Source organism: Prionailurus viverrinus, chromosome D3, assembly GCF_022837055.1.
Source record: "Prionailurus viverrinus isolate Anna chromosome D3, UM_Priviv_1.0, whole genome shotgun sequence".
Taxonomy (NCBI): Eukaryota; Metazoa; Chordata; class Mammalia; order Carnivora; family Felidae; genus Prionailurus; species Prionailurus viverrinus.
The window spans coordinates 77,879,938-77,896,186 of record NC_062572.1 but is presented as its reverse complement, the minus strand read 5'-3'; the positions used below and the strand labels follow the sequence as shown (position 1 = coordinate 77,896,186).

General features: G+C 44.4%; 1 pseudogene; it reads right to left on the bottom strand.

Moving 5' to 3' along the window:
- Positions 1-1,780: 1,780 nt before the first annotated feature.
- The window catches only part of LOC125148679 (cell death activator CIDE-3-like), a 33,225-nt pseudogene continuing 18,756 nt past the window's right edge, over positions 1,781-16,249 (bottom strand).

The following is a 16,249-nucleotide window of genomic DNA, read 5'->3' as shown; positions in this document are numbered from 1 at the left end:
ATTGTACATGGGGCACCTGGGTGGCTCAGTTGGTTAAATGTCTGGCTCTTGATTTCAGCTCAAGTCGTGATCTCACAGTTCCTGGGATCAAGCCCTGCGTCGGGCTCAGGGCTCATAGCATGGAGCCTGCTTGGGATTCTCTGTCTCCTTTTCTCTCTGCCCCTCCCCTGCATGCATTCTGTCTCTCCCTCAAAATAAATAAATAAGCATTGAAAAGTAAAATAAAATAGACATTGTATGTAGCACACTTGCTGAACTCAATTAGTCTAAACATTTACTTGTATATTCCTTTGGCATTTGCAATTCATAGAATCTTCGAATAATGTCAGTGTTATTTCTTCTTTCCTAAAATTTTTTTCCTATTTCCCTATTCTTTATGGCCTGCCTGGGGCCTCTAGCACAGCGTTGAGCAGACTTGGTCACACTGGAAATCCTTGTGGCACCAAGGAGCTGTGCCTCTGAGATCCCCCTTCAGAAATGAGCCTGACCTTGGGAGTGTGGTTAGCTCACAGCCTCCGACTGCAGGCGGCTTCAGGATCTCCTCCAGCTTCTGAGCTGGGGCCAAGCAGTTCCAGAGCGGCTTCCAGCCAACAAGTGAGCATGGCAGTGGTGGAAGGAGTCACTTATTTGGGCAGCCTGGGGTTCCCCTATGGGAAAAATTGAGACACAGCTCCCCATTGGGTTGGTGAAGATATTCCCAGAGCTGCGCTGCGATCGGAGGCTGCTCCTGTCTCTTGTTCGTCCCTCCCCTCTCCTACCACATGCGTCAGAGCCACACTGCAGCCTGCGGCTTTCTCTGCCCAATCCTGCTCCCTCTCCATCTTTCACAAGTGTCACCTCCAACAAGTACGTTGCACTTCGAGACCCATCTTGGCGTCTGCTTCTCAGACATTAGTCAACACACTTTGCCTTATTCTCAAAACCAAAAGAAAAAAAGTTTTAACATTTAATGATTAATGACGGTGTTTAGTATAAGCTTTTTGTGAATGCTTATGATCAGATTAAGGAAGTTCACTTCCTGGATTGCTAGCTTTCTTTTTAACCATAAATGGGTGCTGGACTTAAGCAAAACCCTTTCTACGCCTGTTGAGGTGATTACGCAAATAGTTTTTCTCCTCTGTTCAGTGAATATAGAGAATGACAGTGGTTGATTTTTGACTGTGAAGCACATCTTGCTTTCCTGGGGGGAAAAGTAAGTTGATCATTATGTATGTTGGCCTTTTGCGTATTGCTGGAATCTGTAAATTTTTTGTATAGGATTTTTACATCTAATGTTCCTGAGTGAAATTAGCCTGGAATTATCCTTTCTCATAATGTCTTGTCCAATGTTAATATCAAATTTATACCAGGCTCATAAAATGAGGTGGGGAGTGTCCTCTCCCCCAGCATAAATAGTTTATTGTGAACATTCTAATGTCGCACTAGGGGACTCGAGCGTTCACTCAGGAGTACTCTGCATGGGGGGGAGGCCAGGAGTGTACTGAAAATATAGCGTGTGAAAATATGGGTTGCTGAGGAGCAGACTTCATGCCATAGCCTTGGTCAGCTAAGCTACGTTGGGCAGGAACAAACTAGGCCAGGCCAAGAACGCTTAGTTCTCCTTTGGCCGGCCCACACCTGGTTTCGTGTCCTTCCTCACGCTTCCTCATTCACGATCTTGTTGGGGAGAGGGAGGCATGAGGAGGCAAGAAGCTCTTTAGCTGCCAGCCTGATGGTACCAACTGAACATTGGGTTCCCAGTCTAGTCTTTGGCTGGGAAGGCGTCCAAGGACTTGGACCTTCATTGTAGTATCTTCAGACTGGTTGGCGAGAGAGACGTGGCCCTGCCCTGGGGCTGCCCTCCCTCTGCGGCGCCCAAGAGTTGCTGCGTGTAGAAGAAGGTGCACGCAGCATGTGGCCTATGGCCTGCATGCCACAGAGGGGCCAGTAAAGAGCTTCCTTCATGATGCACTTGACCCCGTAGAAGTGCATATCATAGGAAATGGAGTATGTCCCATCAGGAGTTGCCTTCGCTCTCAAACAACCGACGAAGTCCTGTGGGTTAATTTTGTACGGGTCAAAGGTTTTGCAGGCCACTTTGACCTTCTTGGCAGTCTTATGGGAGGGGGAAATTAGTACCCAGTCCCTTGCATCAAGACAAGCATGGGGTTGGCACCTCTCAAGGGTTTCTCCCAGGCTTTCAGTGTTCTCCCCCCTGCACGTGGGACCTCAGCTGCTCTGGTGGGGACTGCTACTTCTGCCCCTTCTGGAGGACCACGGACGCTGTCTTGTCTGTCAGGGTTTGGAAATACTCTTCTGTCTTTACTCTGCCGTCTTCCTCCAGCACCAAGAAGAGGGTTTGTCTGCCAGCATCAGGGTGTCCCTGACCTGGAAGGAGATCTTCAAGGTGTCACAAAGCCCTTCTGCCTGCTCTGGTTGGCACTGCCGACTCTGCAGGGCCCCAGACTGGGCTCCAGCAGCAGCTACAGGGTCACCACCCATGTGTCACTGCCATACATCTGCTGAGGGACTCGAAGTAGAAAAAGTTGAGGAACTTTGTGGCATATTCCAACCTCATCAGCCAGACTGGGTTGGGCCACCACCCCCCCCCCCCCCCCAGCCTTGTCACCTCCCCACCATAATGCCTTTGGGAAGTGTTTCCTCTTATTAAAGTCTGGAAGAGATTGTGTAAGCCCAGAGGAGGAAGAAAAGGAGACAAAGAAGAACACATGCAGTAGGGTTCCATGTATTAGCATTTTTAAAACAGGCAAAAGTAAGCTATCCTGCCCAGTAATGCATACGTTGCTGGGAAAGCTGTAAAGAGAAGCAAGAAGATGTCCATCACAAGTGTCAGAATGGTGGTCGTGTCTTTAAGGAAGTGAGGAATTATTATGCAGGATGGGCAGACAGAAACTTCTCCAGTGTTAGCTGTATTATTGACCTGGGTGGTGGTTATGCAGAACTTTGCTTCAAAATTCTTTGGACCAGGGGTCATAAGTCTTCTTTAAGCCATAGTCTTTCAACGATGACCTACGGGCCAAATGCAGCCTGCTGCCTGTTTTTATAATAAAATTTACCGGAACACGACCACATTCATTATGTGCTTTAGTGCTGCAAACAGACCAGAGAAGTTCTGGCAAAGAGTGTATGTCCTGCAAAGTGAAAAATATTTACTACCTGGCCCAGAGGAATTCATAAAACACGAGCATAGTTTCAACCAGAGGTGGTTTTAACCTTCTATAGAAATTGTATGCACTCTTCTGTACAGATGGCCTATTTCACAGTTTTTTAAAGGAGCAGAAAAGAGAAGAAAAGAAAGAATGGGATTGATGCCTAATATGGTTAATATTTATTCATTAGTTTATATAATCTTTATTTTGAAGACCCACTCGAAGAATATGATTCAAGGATTATTTAGTGTCATTAACTAAAACCCATTTATGCTAGTTCACGTAAAGGGAGGTTTATTATATAGAAACAGGAACCCCAGGAACCCAACTGAGCTTCGAGATTGAGAATACCAACTCTAGGCAGTTTCTCTCCCTCTCTCTCTCTCTCTCTCTCTCTCTCTCTCTCTCTCCTGGTCACCACCACCTCCCTGGCCTCTCATCTTTGCTACTGTCCCCAAGTGGTGATTTCACCCCACGATTTGTTGGCATTCTAGTTGGTCCTTTGCAGACCATTCTCTCAATCCCTATATCCAAATTCAGAAGAGACAAGCTTCCTGCCCACCTCCAAATTCTTGGAGCAAGTGGAATGTCTTCCAATTTAGCAAGTGGAATGTGAACTGGACCCTGGTCACATGGGTCCAGTTCACAGAGATGGGCAGGTAGGGGTAGCTTGTCTGGCCTGTGGAAACAGAAGCATATCTAAGAAGGGACTGTGGGTGGGGAGCAATCATTCACACATGTAACAAAATAAGACAGGAACAAGGATGGGCATTGCATGGGGGGGCAATAAACAGTAGGGGGGGAGTGATAGATGCTGAAAGGTATTGCAGGATCCTTTTAAAGTGTGTACAAGGATTCATTTGCACTTGGTATTGAGAGTCTTTATAAATACTTTTAAGCCCTTGAAATAGAAGGCCAAATTTGGGGGCAGGGTGGAAGAGAATAGTGGATTCGTTAGCAAAACAAAAACAAAAACAAAAAAACAGTTGAAAAGGAAAGGCAAAAGCTAACCCTGGAGGAAAAGCCTTTGAATAAGACTGATTTGCAAAGGAGCACACTTAAATGGTTCTTACTTCAAAATAGTAGTCCTAGGAGCTGTGCGTTTGCGATCAACACAGTGGAAATCAGAACTGTGGAACTCTTAACTGCAGTACTCATGCTGGGCTCTTTACACATGCAAAGGAGAAGTCGGCTAACCCACCTTGTACTTAGAGATGCAAATGAAACTAACTGGAACCCTAGCCCTTCACGGTGGGGGGGCTGTGGTGCCAGTTTCCCAACCTCCTCTAGCCCACGATCTGCAGCAGGGTTTAATGGTTTCCTCGGATGGCTCTGCCACGACTCCCCAGGTGAGAACAGAAGTCACCTGATAGTCAGTTGGAGGGTGGAATATATTTCATAGGCAATGGACTAGGTTTCCATTAGATATCTATGGCATCGGACCTCACTTTGAATAAACTTTAGAATATAAGATTGCGAGAAGTGAGGAAGAAGATTCATCTTCAGAAATACCAGAATGAAAGTTGTAGTGTCTCTAGTTAACAAGAGGTTTATAACCTATCGGAAATATATACGACCCCCCCTCTTCCCCCCACCCACCAACAATGGAGTCACAAACCCTTAGACACTTCACTACCTGGTTCTTCTTCCCTTTTGTCTTGCAGGCTTATTTTCACCAGCTTTGCGAGGAGCATGTGCCAAAGAACAAAGGGAGGAGGGACTGAAAGTCTCTGCATCACCTCAGGGAATGTACATTTGTTCTAATCAGATTACTTTATGCTTTACGTGGGCACAAGTGATGTCTGGTAAGGCTGTACCCTCGGTGGCACACAGCCAATGGGGAACCGGGGGAGGGGCTTGCACGCTAGGAAATAAATTGTCAGCGGCAACTGCCCCGAGGATGCCTGTGAGGCACCTGCTCTTGCAAGAACGTTGATTCAAGCCTCGCTTCCCTGTGGCTCCGCATGCTTCCTTCCTTTGACTGGGTCAGTGGGCTTATTTCTTACAGGATACATGCCCAGGAAAGGAATGCCTCCTTAAAATGTTTGAACATTTCTAAATGGCTTGGACACATATATTGCCGAATTGCTTTCCAAAGGTCTGTAGTGAGTCATACTGTCCCTGGCAGTGCAGAGGGTTCCTGTTCCTCAGTATTCTTGCTGGTGCTGGAGATGAATGTCTATAAGCCGGCAAGTAAAAATAATGACCTTGTTTTTATTTGTGCTGAATTCCTTTTGATGAGAGATCTAGGTAGGTAGGTAGATAAATAAGGTTCTAAACTTTAGAAGGTGAAAATTTTCCACAACTGAGTGCAGTCAAAAGAATATGCTGCAAAGTGTCCCCACCCGCCCCCCCCCCAAAAAAAAAACCCAGAGGAGAGTTTCAACAGTGCTGTGAGCAAGAATAGTATTGCTGGAATAACAATGTTCATGGACTATTTATTCAGGCAAGTAACTTCTCATGTGTCTGTTTTAAGAAAGGAAGAAAGCATATTTTTAATTGGATTAATAGGAGTCCTAAATGAGATAATATATGCAAAAAAGTGGCACCTAATAGATCAGAATGGTATTGTGTGCTTTTAAAAAGGTAATTTTGGGGGCGCCTGGGTGGCGCAGTCGGTTAAGCATCCGACTTCAGCCAGGTCACGATCTCGCGGTCCGTGAGTTCGAGCCCCGCATCGGGCTCTGGGCTGATGGCTCGGAGCCTGGAGCCTGTTTCCGATTCTGTGTCTCCCTTTCTCTCTGCCCCTCCCCCGTTCATGCTCTGTCTCTCTCTGTCCCAAAAATAAATAAAAAACGTTGAAAAAAAATTTTTTTAAATAAATAAATAAAAAGGTAATTTTGGGGCACCTGGGTGGCTCAGTCAGTTAAGCATCTGACTTCAGCTCAGGTCGTGATCTCGTGGTCTGTGAGTTTGAGCCCTACCTCGGGCTCTGTGATAATGGCTCGCAGCCTGGAGCCTGCTTCAGGTTCTGTGTCACCGCCTCTCTCTGCCCCTCCCATGCGCATGCTCTGTCTCTCTCTGTCTGTCTCCGTCTCTCAATAATAAATAAACGTTAAAAAAAATGTTTTAAAAAGTCAGGTAATTTTGGGGTGCCTGAGTGGCTCAGTTGGTTAAGCATCTGAATTTGATTCAGGTCATGATCTCATGGTTTGTGGGTTTGAGCCCTGCATGGGGCTCTGTGCTGATGGCTCAGAGCCTAGAGCCTGCTTTGGATTCTGTGTCTTCCTCTCTCTCTGCCCCTCCCCCACTGGCTCATGTGCGCATGCGCACGGCGTGCTCTCTCTCTTAAAAATAAGCATTAAAAAAATAAATTAAATAAAAAGTCAGGTAATATTAAAGACATACTTCAAGTATATCGCATATTAGCAAATATGGAAAGTATAATAAAGGTCAAGTTCAGGAAGTGATAGTTATGAAAAATACCGATAACCCTCCAACCCCCCAAGACTGAGCAAGTTTACTGCCATCATGGGGAAACACAGAATCTGCATGTGCTCTAACAGGATCTGCCATGAGATGTTTACAAAAGTAACCACGTTCATTCAAACAAGTTGATCCACTTACTGCCCACATATCATTTCTAGATACCGCTCGCAAAAATCTAGAAAGTCCTAGAACAGTCCATACTGTCCTACCAAAAATGCTCTTTAACACTATGTTTAGCAGAACAGAACAGGGTGCCGAATAGCAGGACAGATTTACAAGTAGATGCGCTTACCAAAGCAAATTAGCATTAGGTGCAAAATAAGAGTTCTTAAAACGTGTATATCCCGAGCTAATTTCAAACTAAAAAATTGTTTTATGCCCAAGGGTAGTTTTTTAAGAAATTGTTTTTTTTATTTTGAAATAATGATAGATTCACAAGAGGTTGCAGGAAAAAAAAAAAAACAAAAAAACCAACCCGCAACACTGGAAAGTCCAGTGAACTTTGTCTAGCCTCTTCCAGTTGGTAACATCTAAAGTACCATATCAAAACCAGGAAACAGACACTGATACGATCCATGGGATCCACAGCACTTATTCAGATGTTACCAATTTTATAAGGGCTCCTGTGTGTGTGTCTGTCGATGCAATTTCATCACAAGTCTAGCTTCATGTACAATTAAGATACAGACCTGTTCCACCACCACACGGCTGCCTCATGTTTCCCTTTTATATCCTCCCAACTCCCATCCCCGAACCCCTGGCAATCACTAGTATGTTCTTATCTATAATTTTGTTCTTTCAAGAATGCCCTATACATGAAATCATACAGTACATAACCTTTGAGATTGGCTTTTATCGTTCGGACTAATTCCCATGCTCTGAGTTGCAGGGTGTTATCAACAGTTCATTCCTCGTTATTGCTGGGTAGTGTTCCATGATATGGATGCCCCACAGTTTGTGCAAGCCACTGAAGGGCATCGGAGCTATTTCCAGTTTGGGGTTCTCATGAATAAAGCCGCTACACGCCCTCGGGTGCTGGTTTTGCATGAACTTAAGTTTTTATCTCTTGGGATGAATGTCAAAGAGTGCGATTGCTGGCCCATGCAGCAAGTGCATGTTTCATTTTTTTTTTTTTCAGAAACTGATCAAGTATTTTCCAGCATGGCTGAACCATTTTACATTCCTATTCGGTGATTCTATATCCTTGCCAGCATTTCGTGTTATCAGTATTTTTTATTTCAGCGATTCTGAGAAGTTTGACATGGTCTCTCATTGTGGTTTTAACTTGCATTTCCATCGCAGCTAATAATGTCGAACAGCTTTGTCATGTGTGTATGCTTTCCAGCGAAATGTCTGCTCATTTTCTAATCGGATTGTTTGGATGTTTAAACAATTTGTCATTTTGTCTATGCTTTCCAGCGAAATCTCTGTTTATTTGCTAACTGGGTTATTTGGGCTTTTAAACAATTTGTCGTTTGTATATGCTTTCCAGTGAAACATCTGTTTATTTTTAACTGGATTGTTTGGATTTTTTTTGAGAACTTCTTAGATATCCTGGATACAAGTCCTTTGTCAGAGACATATGTGGTTTGCAAACATTTTCTCCCAATCCATACTTTGCTGTCTTACCTCTTTCACAAAGCAAAAATTCTTGATTTGGTAAGGTCCAAGTCATCCATATTTCCTTTTATGGATTGGCTCTCAATGTCAACTCTGAAAACTCTTCACCTAGTCTTAGATTCAACAGACCTCCTATGGGTTTTTTCCCTAATACTTTTTAGATTCACACTGTACATTTAAGCTCAGACTCCTTAGCACCATATATATACAAAGCCCACCACTGTCCAGCCGGCCACCTCTCCAGCCACACACCTTTCATCCCTGGTATTGAAACGCTGCCATTTGTGAAACAGAGGAAGAGGCAGATGTGCTGAGGGCTGCTGGCTCCTGGGGTGGATAACTGACTATGTGCTTAAGGCTCCAAACGTAGCTCGAAATAAATAGTCACTGTTTCAAAGTTCTCAACATGAGAGTCTGCCCAGGGTTCACTGGTAGAATTTTTGCTTTTGAACTTGCCCCTCTTGCAATAGGAAGCAAGAACATCTTGGAGTTGGAGATCTTGTAAAACAAGAAAATGTTAGAGGATGGGGTATATACACCTCCTCCCTAATCAACCAAAATAAACCAAATTTCAACTCCGAAGGGAAAGTATGAGTGCCCTTGCCAGTGTGACTCAGGAACCCATCTATTTTTATTGCCATTTTTTTTAAGTTTGTTTATTTATTTTGAGAGAGAGAGGGTGCGTGTGTGCATGCACATGAGGGGAAGAAGCAGAGGGGGAGAGAAAGAGAGAGAGAGAGTGAGAGAGAGAGAGCATCCCAAGCAGGCTCTGTGCTGCCACCGCAGATTCCTACACGGAGCTTGATCCCATGAACCACGAGATCATGACCTGAGCCAAAATCAAGAGTCAGTTGCTTAACCAACTGAGCCATCAAGGTTCCCCAGGAACCCCATCTATTTTGAAAACACTGGAGTTCTGAGAGAGATTCTTGCCAACAGTTGCATCAAAAACTAGCATAAAAATTTAGTATGACTTGAGGACAGGCAGAGGGAAAATTATTATTATTATTTTATTTGAGAGAAAGAAAGGGAGAGAGAGAGAGAGAGAGAGAGGAGGGGCAGAGAGAGAGGAGAGAAAGAGAGAACTCCCAAGCAGGATCCACACTCTTGAGGAGCCCAATGTGGGGTTCAATCCCAAACCCCAGGATCGTGACCTGAGCTGAAATCAAGAGTCGGACACTCAACTGACTGAGCTACCCAGGTGCCCTGAAAATTATTATTTTTGACTGAAATATTCTTTTTTTAATTATTTTTTTATTTTTATTTTTTTAGTATTTTTTTAATATGAAATTTATCGTCAGATTGGTTTCCATACAACACCCAGTGCTCATCCCAACAGGTGCCCTCCTCAATACCCATCACCCACTTTTCCCTCCCTCCCACCCCCCATCAACCCTCAGTTTATTCTCCGTTTTTAAGAGTCTCTTATGGTTTGCCTCCTTCCCTTTGTCAACTGAAATATTCTTTTTTTTTAAATTTTTTTAACGTTTGTTTGTTTGTTTATTTATTTATTTATTTATTTATTTATTTATTTTGAGACAGAGACAGAGCATGAACGGGGGAGGGTCAGAGAGAGGCAGACACAGGATCTGAAGCAGGTTCCAGGCTCCGAGCCATCAGCACAGAGCCCGATGCGGGGCTCGAACTCCCGGAGTGTGAGATCATGACCTGAGCCAAAGTCGGATGCCCAACCAACTGAGCCACCCAGGCACCCCTCGACCGAAATATTCTTTTTTTTTTTTAAATTTTTTTTTATGTTTATTTATTTTTGAGAGAGAGGGAGAGACAGAGCGTGAGCAGGAGAGGGGCAGAGAGAGAGGAAGACACAGAATCCGAAGCAGGCTCCAGGCTCTGAGCGTTCAGCACAGAGCCCGACGCGGGGCTCGAACTCACAAACCGCGAGATCATGACCTGAGCTGAAGTCGGACGGTCAGCTAACTGAGCCACCCAGGTGCCCCGACCGAAATATTCTTAAGAACAAACATGATGCCAGGCTCCGGCAGATGGTCCTCTGACACGTTAGTTAGTGGCTGGAAGAAGACCTCACCGGTTCCTCATCTACCTCAGCACACACCTCAGTGTCACCACAGGGCAACAGGCTGGAGCACAAGCACAAACACGGCTGCACCCGGCCGCTGTGGCGGGGGACCCTTCCCAGAGCAAGGGCCAACCTCCACCCACCCGGGTAGGGGGAGGGTCTTGTGGTCCCTGGTCCGCCTAGGAGTCAGCTGACGAAAACACACACGTGGAGGTTTCTAAAAGAATTTCATTGGGACAACTTTTGTGTAGCCTTCGTGAGAGTGAAGGGTTAAACAGGCCGAATTATAAAAGCTCTCATTCATTCATGTGGTCACTTGTGGGTTCGTTCATTTATTCAGCAGGTACACCCCCTGTGCACCTCCTGGTACCTTTGCCGTTCTAGACATTGGGTTTCCGGTGATGAATAAGGCAGACGAGGCCCCAGTCCGCAAAAAGCTTTGTCTAGAGGAGGGCTGACCAGGAGAAACATGATGTGAGCCAGAAATGTGACACACGTGTTTTTATTTTATTTTATTTTATTTTATTTTATTTTATTTTTATGGTTAGTTTTACTTTTTTTAGAGAGAGAGAGAGTGCGTGCGCGTGTGGGGGGGAGCAGAGGGAGAGAAAGAATCTTCAGCAGCCTGGGTGCTCAGTGCAGAGCCCGACGCAGGGCTCAGTCCCACGACCCTGGGATCATGACCTGAGCTGAAATCAAGAGTCGGGCCCTCAACCGACTGAGCCACCCAGGTGCCCCTGTAATTTGAAATTTTCTAGTAGCCACATTAAAAATATTTATTTATTTACTTTTGAAAGAGAGAGAGAGCACACAGGCAGGGGAGGGGCAGAGAGAGGGGAACAGAGGATCTGAAGCGGGCTCCGTGCTGACAGCGGTAAGCCCAATGTGGGGCTCGAATTCATGAATGGCAAGATCGTGACCTGAGCCCCAGCTGGACGCTCAACCGACCGAGCCACACAGGTGCCTCTCTAGGAGCCACAGTTTAAAGTAAAAAGAGGGGCACCTGAATGGCTCAGTCGCTTAAGTGTCCAAACTCTGGATTTTGGCTCAGGTCACGATCTCACAGTTTGTGGGTTCAAGGCCTGCATCAGGCTCTACACTGACCGCGTGGATTCTCTCTTTCCCTCTCTCTGCCCCTCTCCCACTTGTTCTCTCTCTCTCTCTCTCTCTCTCTCAAAATAAATAAACTTAACAAAATAAAAATAGGAGAAATTGATTATAATATTGTGTTTTATTTAGTCCACTATATCCAAGAGTTTATCAATATAAAAACTATTGATAAAGATATTTTACTTGCCTTTTCTTATATATCTTTTCTTCACTGTCTGGTGTCTATTTCACAGCCACATCCTATCTCGGTTTAGACTCGGTAGATTTCAAGTGCTCAGTAACCACACGTGGCTTGTGTGGCTGCTACTGTCTACAACAGTGCAGCTCGAGAAGAAACAGTTCCAGTTCCACAACTTACACTGTGTTCAAAGAAGCTTACTTTTATTTTATTTACTTATCTGTTTATTTAAAGTTGATTTATTTATTTTGGGAGAGACGGAGACAGCGCGAGTGGGGCAGGGGCAGAGTGAGAAGGAGACACAGAATCCCAAGCAGGCTCTGCACTCTCAGCATGGAGCCCGATGTGGGGCTCAAACTCACAAAACCATGAGATCACCATGCCCTGAGCCGAAACCAAGAGTCAGACACTTGACTGACTGAGCCACCGAGGCGCCCCCAGAAACTTATTTTTAAAAGACATGTTTATATGCATACCCACAGGAGAATGGGTATACATTTTTAAATAGCAGTGAAGGGGCGCCTGGGTGGCGCAGTCGGTTAAGCGTCCGACTTCAGCCAGGTCACGATCTCGCGGTCCGTGAGTTCGAGCCCCGCGTCAGGCTCTGGGCTGATGGCTCGGAGCCTGGAGCCTGTTTCCGATTCTGTGTCTCCCTCTCTCTCTGCCCCTCCCCCGTTCATGCTCTGTCTCTCTCTGTCCCAAAAATAAATAAACGTTGAAAAAAAAAATTAAAAAAATAAATAAATAAATAGCAGTGAAAATTAATGAACTAAAGGTACACGTATCAATTGATAGACCTCTCCATGTTGAACAGACAGAACAGTTGCAGTAGAATGTATATTCTATTCTATTTATATTCAAAATATACAAAATTAAATAACATACTCTTTAGAAATATATACAGATCTATTAAAAACATAATATAAAGAAGTGCCTGGGCATGATACATTCCAAATTAAGAGTAAACTAAAGAAATAGAAATGGTAGCAATATTTTATTACATCAGCTGAGTGGAGGCAGCATGCTTATTTGCTGTAGCTCCCTTCACGTCTTTACCAATGTTTTAAATGTTTCACGGCAAATTTCTTAGGAATGTGAAAAAACACCCTATGTTGATGCTACTGTTACGATTGTTATTTTGACAATTGCTTATAAAGCTAACTGAGCTAAGGACTATAGGAGGAAAGCTGCAAGAAATAAAAGAAGGGTGGAGATAGGAGGCTTATACATAAAAAAAAAAGTCAAAGTGTATGTCCTCAAAGTGTTTAAGATCCAGACTGGAACCTGCAGCTCCTACTACCCACCCGTTAAGAAAGGACTGACACTTTGTAGAATCCTTCCCTCCTGAGAGCTCAGAATAGAGCGGGGAGGAAGGCAGTATCTGCCATTTCCCCACTTCCGGACAGCAGACCAAGGGGAGATGGGAGGATACAGGCTGTGCTCGAAGATGAAAGGCGGGTCTTTAAACCACCTTGTCAAAAATCACGTCTGATTACTCAGCCTGCCCTGTGGCCTGTCGTGCCACGTGGAATGCAAACTGCAATCAGATAAGGTCTTGGTCATTCACCTTCAACTCAGCCACGACGTGAAAGTGAAGGGTCACGGGTGGAAAAGCTTGCTCTACACACAAGGCTTACCTGCTTCATAAGATGGTCAAACTACAGACTTAGGGAATTCATTCGGAGATGAGAATTCGCTAACTGTAGCCGTTGAGCCTGTGAAACCACTGGCCATGTGTCTATCCTTCGGTAGAGACCACGGGACAAGATTGCCGAAGTTTAACCCGAGAGCTGAGGTCACCGACTTGAGTTGGATATCAGTATGTGGATCTGAATCTTTACCGATCCGCAAGGGAAGAAATGAAAGCAAAGGTATTTGCCACTTGAGGAATTTCATTTCTCTGTATCAATTATAGTTAGCTATTACGTTCTCCCATATATTCAAAATTATTTTTGAGCCAACCTATGAAGTGAGTAAACTGACTTTGGTTCCTCCGTCCTTCATTCCCTCCCACTCCTCATCCTATTATTTTCTTCTGATGGTGAAATTAGTTAGGAGACCAGGTCCACTGCTATAATAGAAAGGGCCCCCGTAATACTGGCTTCAGTAAGAAAGAGGTTTATTTCTCCGACGCATAAAAGTCCAAGCTAGTAAGGCAACCCCCGCCATACGAGCGATCACTTTCTTGCCTAGATTACTCTGGAATCTTTGACATGTGGTGGTTAATCTTCTCATGATCCAACCTCGCTGCTCCTGACCCTGCTGACCCATCTGTATTCGGTTCTGGAGAAAGAATCAAAGAGCAAGGTGTATTCCCTGAACGTCGTGGTGGGTGGAATACTGGCCCTCAAGGATATTCATGGTCCGATCCCCATAACTGTGAAATAGTGGAAGGGACTCTGCAGACGTGATTAAGTTAAGGATCTTGGTGTGGGAGAACTATTCCTTAACTCGAATTTATTGATGGTAAGATAAACTCACTGGACTATTTTTGTCAGAAGGAAGGACACACTTTTCCCCATAGTGGCAGTGGTAAGAAACCAAATGATGAAAACAAGTTATTTCAAAGAAAGGAAGCCTGAAATAATAATACTAATTTTGCTCAGATATGTTGGTATATTGATTTTGATTTTGTAGGCGTCATTGGTGGCAAAACGCTAAAATTATAGGCCATGATCTCACGTTTCGTAAGTTCGTGCTCTGAGTCGGGCTCTGTGCCTAGAGTACAGTGCCTGCTTGGGATTCTCTCCGTCCCTCTCTCTCTGCCCCTCCCCCACTGGCGTGCACGCACACACTCGTGTGCTCTCTCTCTGTCTCCCTTAAAAGAAATAAATAAACTTAAAAAAAAAAAGAAGATTCTCTACATTCTCCAAGTGTGCCTATTCACACCCTTTCAAGGAGCAATTGTAATTCTTTTCCTTATGCTACATTCTGATTTTATGTATGAAAATATTTTCTGTTTGACCCTAATAAGATATTTGAGCTTGTGCTTTAAATTTTTTTTTTTCAATGTTTATTTATTTTTGGGGACAGAGCATGAACGGGCGAGGGGCAGAGAGAGAGGGAGACACAGAAACGGAAACAGGCTCCAGGCTCTGAGCCATCAGCCCAGAGCCCGACGCGGGGCTCGAACTCACGGACCGCGAGATCGTGACCTGGCTGAAGTCGGACGCTTAACCGACTGCGCCACCCAGGCGCCCCATTGAGCTTGTGCTTTAAATGTCTTTGGTTTTCCCACGTTTAATTTTTCTAGGAATTGATCTTTATTGCACTTTTTATTTTATTAAAAAAATTTTTTCGATGTTTTTATTTATTTTTGAGACAGAAAGAAGGCACAACAATTTTCTGTTAATCAGTATCGTTTATACAGCTCTGTGTTAACATTTGCCCTGATTTACAGAGCCTTAGGAATGCTAATAGTGAAAAACCACAACCCGGAAATGTTGAAAGAGACCTGCACAGAGCCACAAATAAGTAAATAAGCGAAAATACTTGAATCAGGGAAACATGCGTTCATTTAGAAATACTTACATACAAAGATTTAAACTCTTTAAAAAAAAAATTGTCACAAAGGGGTAAGTTTCGGTTGTCCAGAGCACCGAACAATATAAAATCTGTCCTGCCCTACCGGTAAGTCCAATGAGACGAGAGGTCACAAGGTGTCTCTGCCATATGAATTTAGATCATGAAAAAACCCAGATGCTGAGACTCTTCAAAGAGAACTTCACAGTCTTCTGATCAGAAATGATGTCCCAGAGCTGAGGTGAGAAAATCACCACCATGCTGACCTGCCAAGTCTTGGCAGATAGCCTGGATGCAAAATAGAATTCCCAGGCGAGCAGTGGCAAATCCTGATATCTGGCCACAGTCCACAATGAAATCAGGAGTTTTACGCTCCCCAGGTGACTCCAGCGTGCCGTCTAGCCTGAGTGTTACAACAGCGCTTCTCAAAAACCCACAGATCTCGTGAAATGCAAATTCCAGTGCAGTAGGTCTGGGGGGAGCCTAGCTCCCAGCGAAGGTGATGGGGCTGGTCCCGGGACTGCACTTCGAGAGACAAGGCTCAAGGCGGTGGGTGGCATGCAACTAATGAACAAACAGTGAAGGACAGCAGGCAAGACTTTAAAGAATTTTTTTCAGCCACCTTGTTTTTGCAGTAAAATATACAGAACATGAAATTTATCATTTTTAAGAGTTTATTTATTTTTGAGAGAAAGAGAGAGAGCACGCACATGTGTGCACATAAAGCAGGGGAGGGGCAGAGAAAGAGAGGAGGAGAGAGAGAGAGAAAGAGAGAGAGAGAGAGAGAGACAGGAGAGAGAATCGCAAGCAGGCTTTGTGCTGTCAGCGTAGAGCCCAACGTGGGGCTCAAACTCATGAACCAAGAGATCATGACTTGAGCCGAAATCAAGAATCAGACGCTCAACCAACTGAGCCGCCCAGGTGCCGCTCATTTTTATCATTTTTAAGTGCACAGTTGAATGACATTAAGTACATTCACATTGTTGTGCAACTGTCACACCATCCATCGCTAGAACTTCATCTTCCTAAACTGAAAATCTGTACCCGTTAAACACCGACTTCCCATTTCCCCTCCTCCCCTTAGTCTTAGGCAACTACCATTCTACTTCTGTTTCTGTGAATTGGACAACTCTGGGAACCTCTATAAGTGGAACTATAGAATATTTGCTCCTTTTTTTTTTTTTTTTTTTTTTTTGGAGTAAA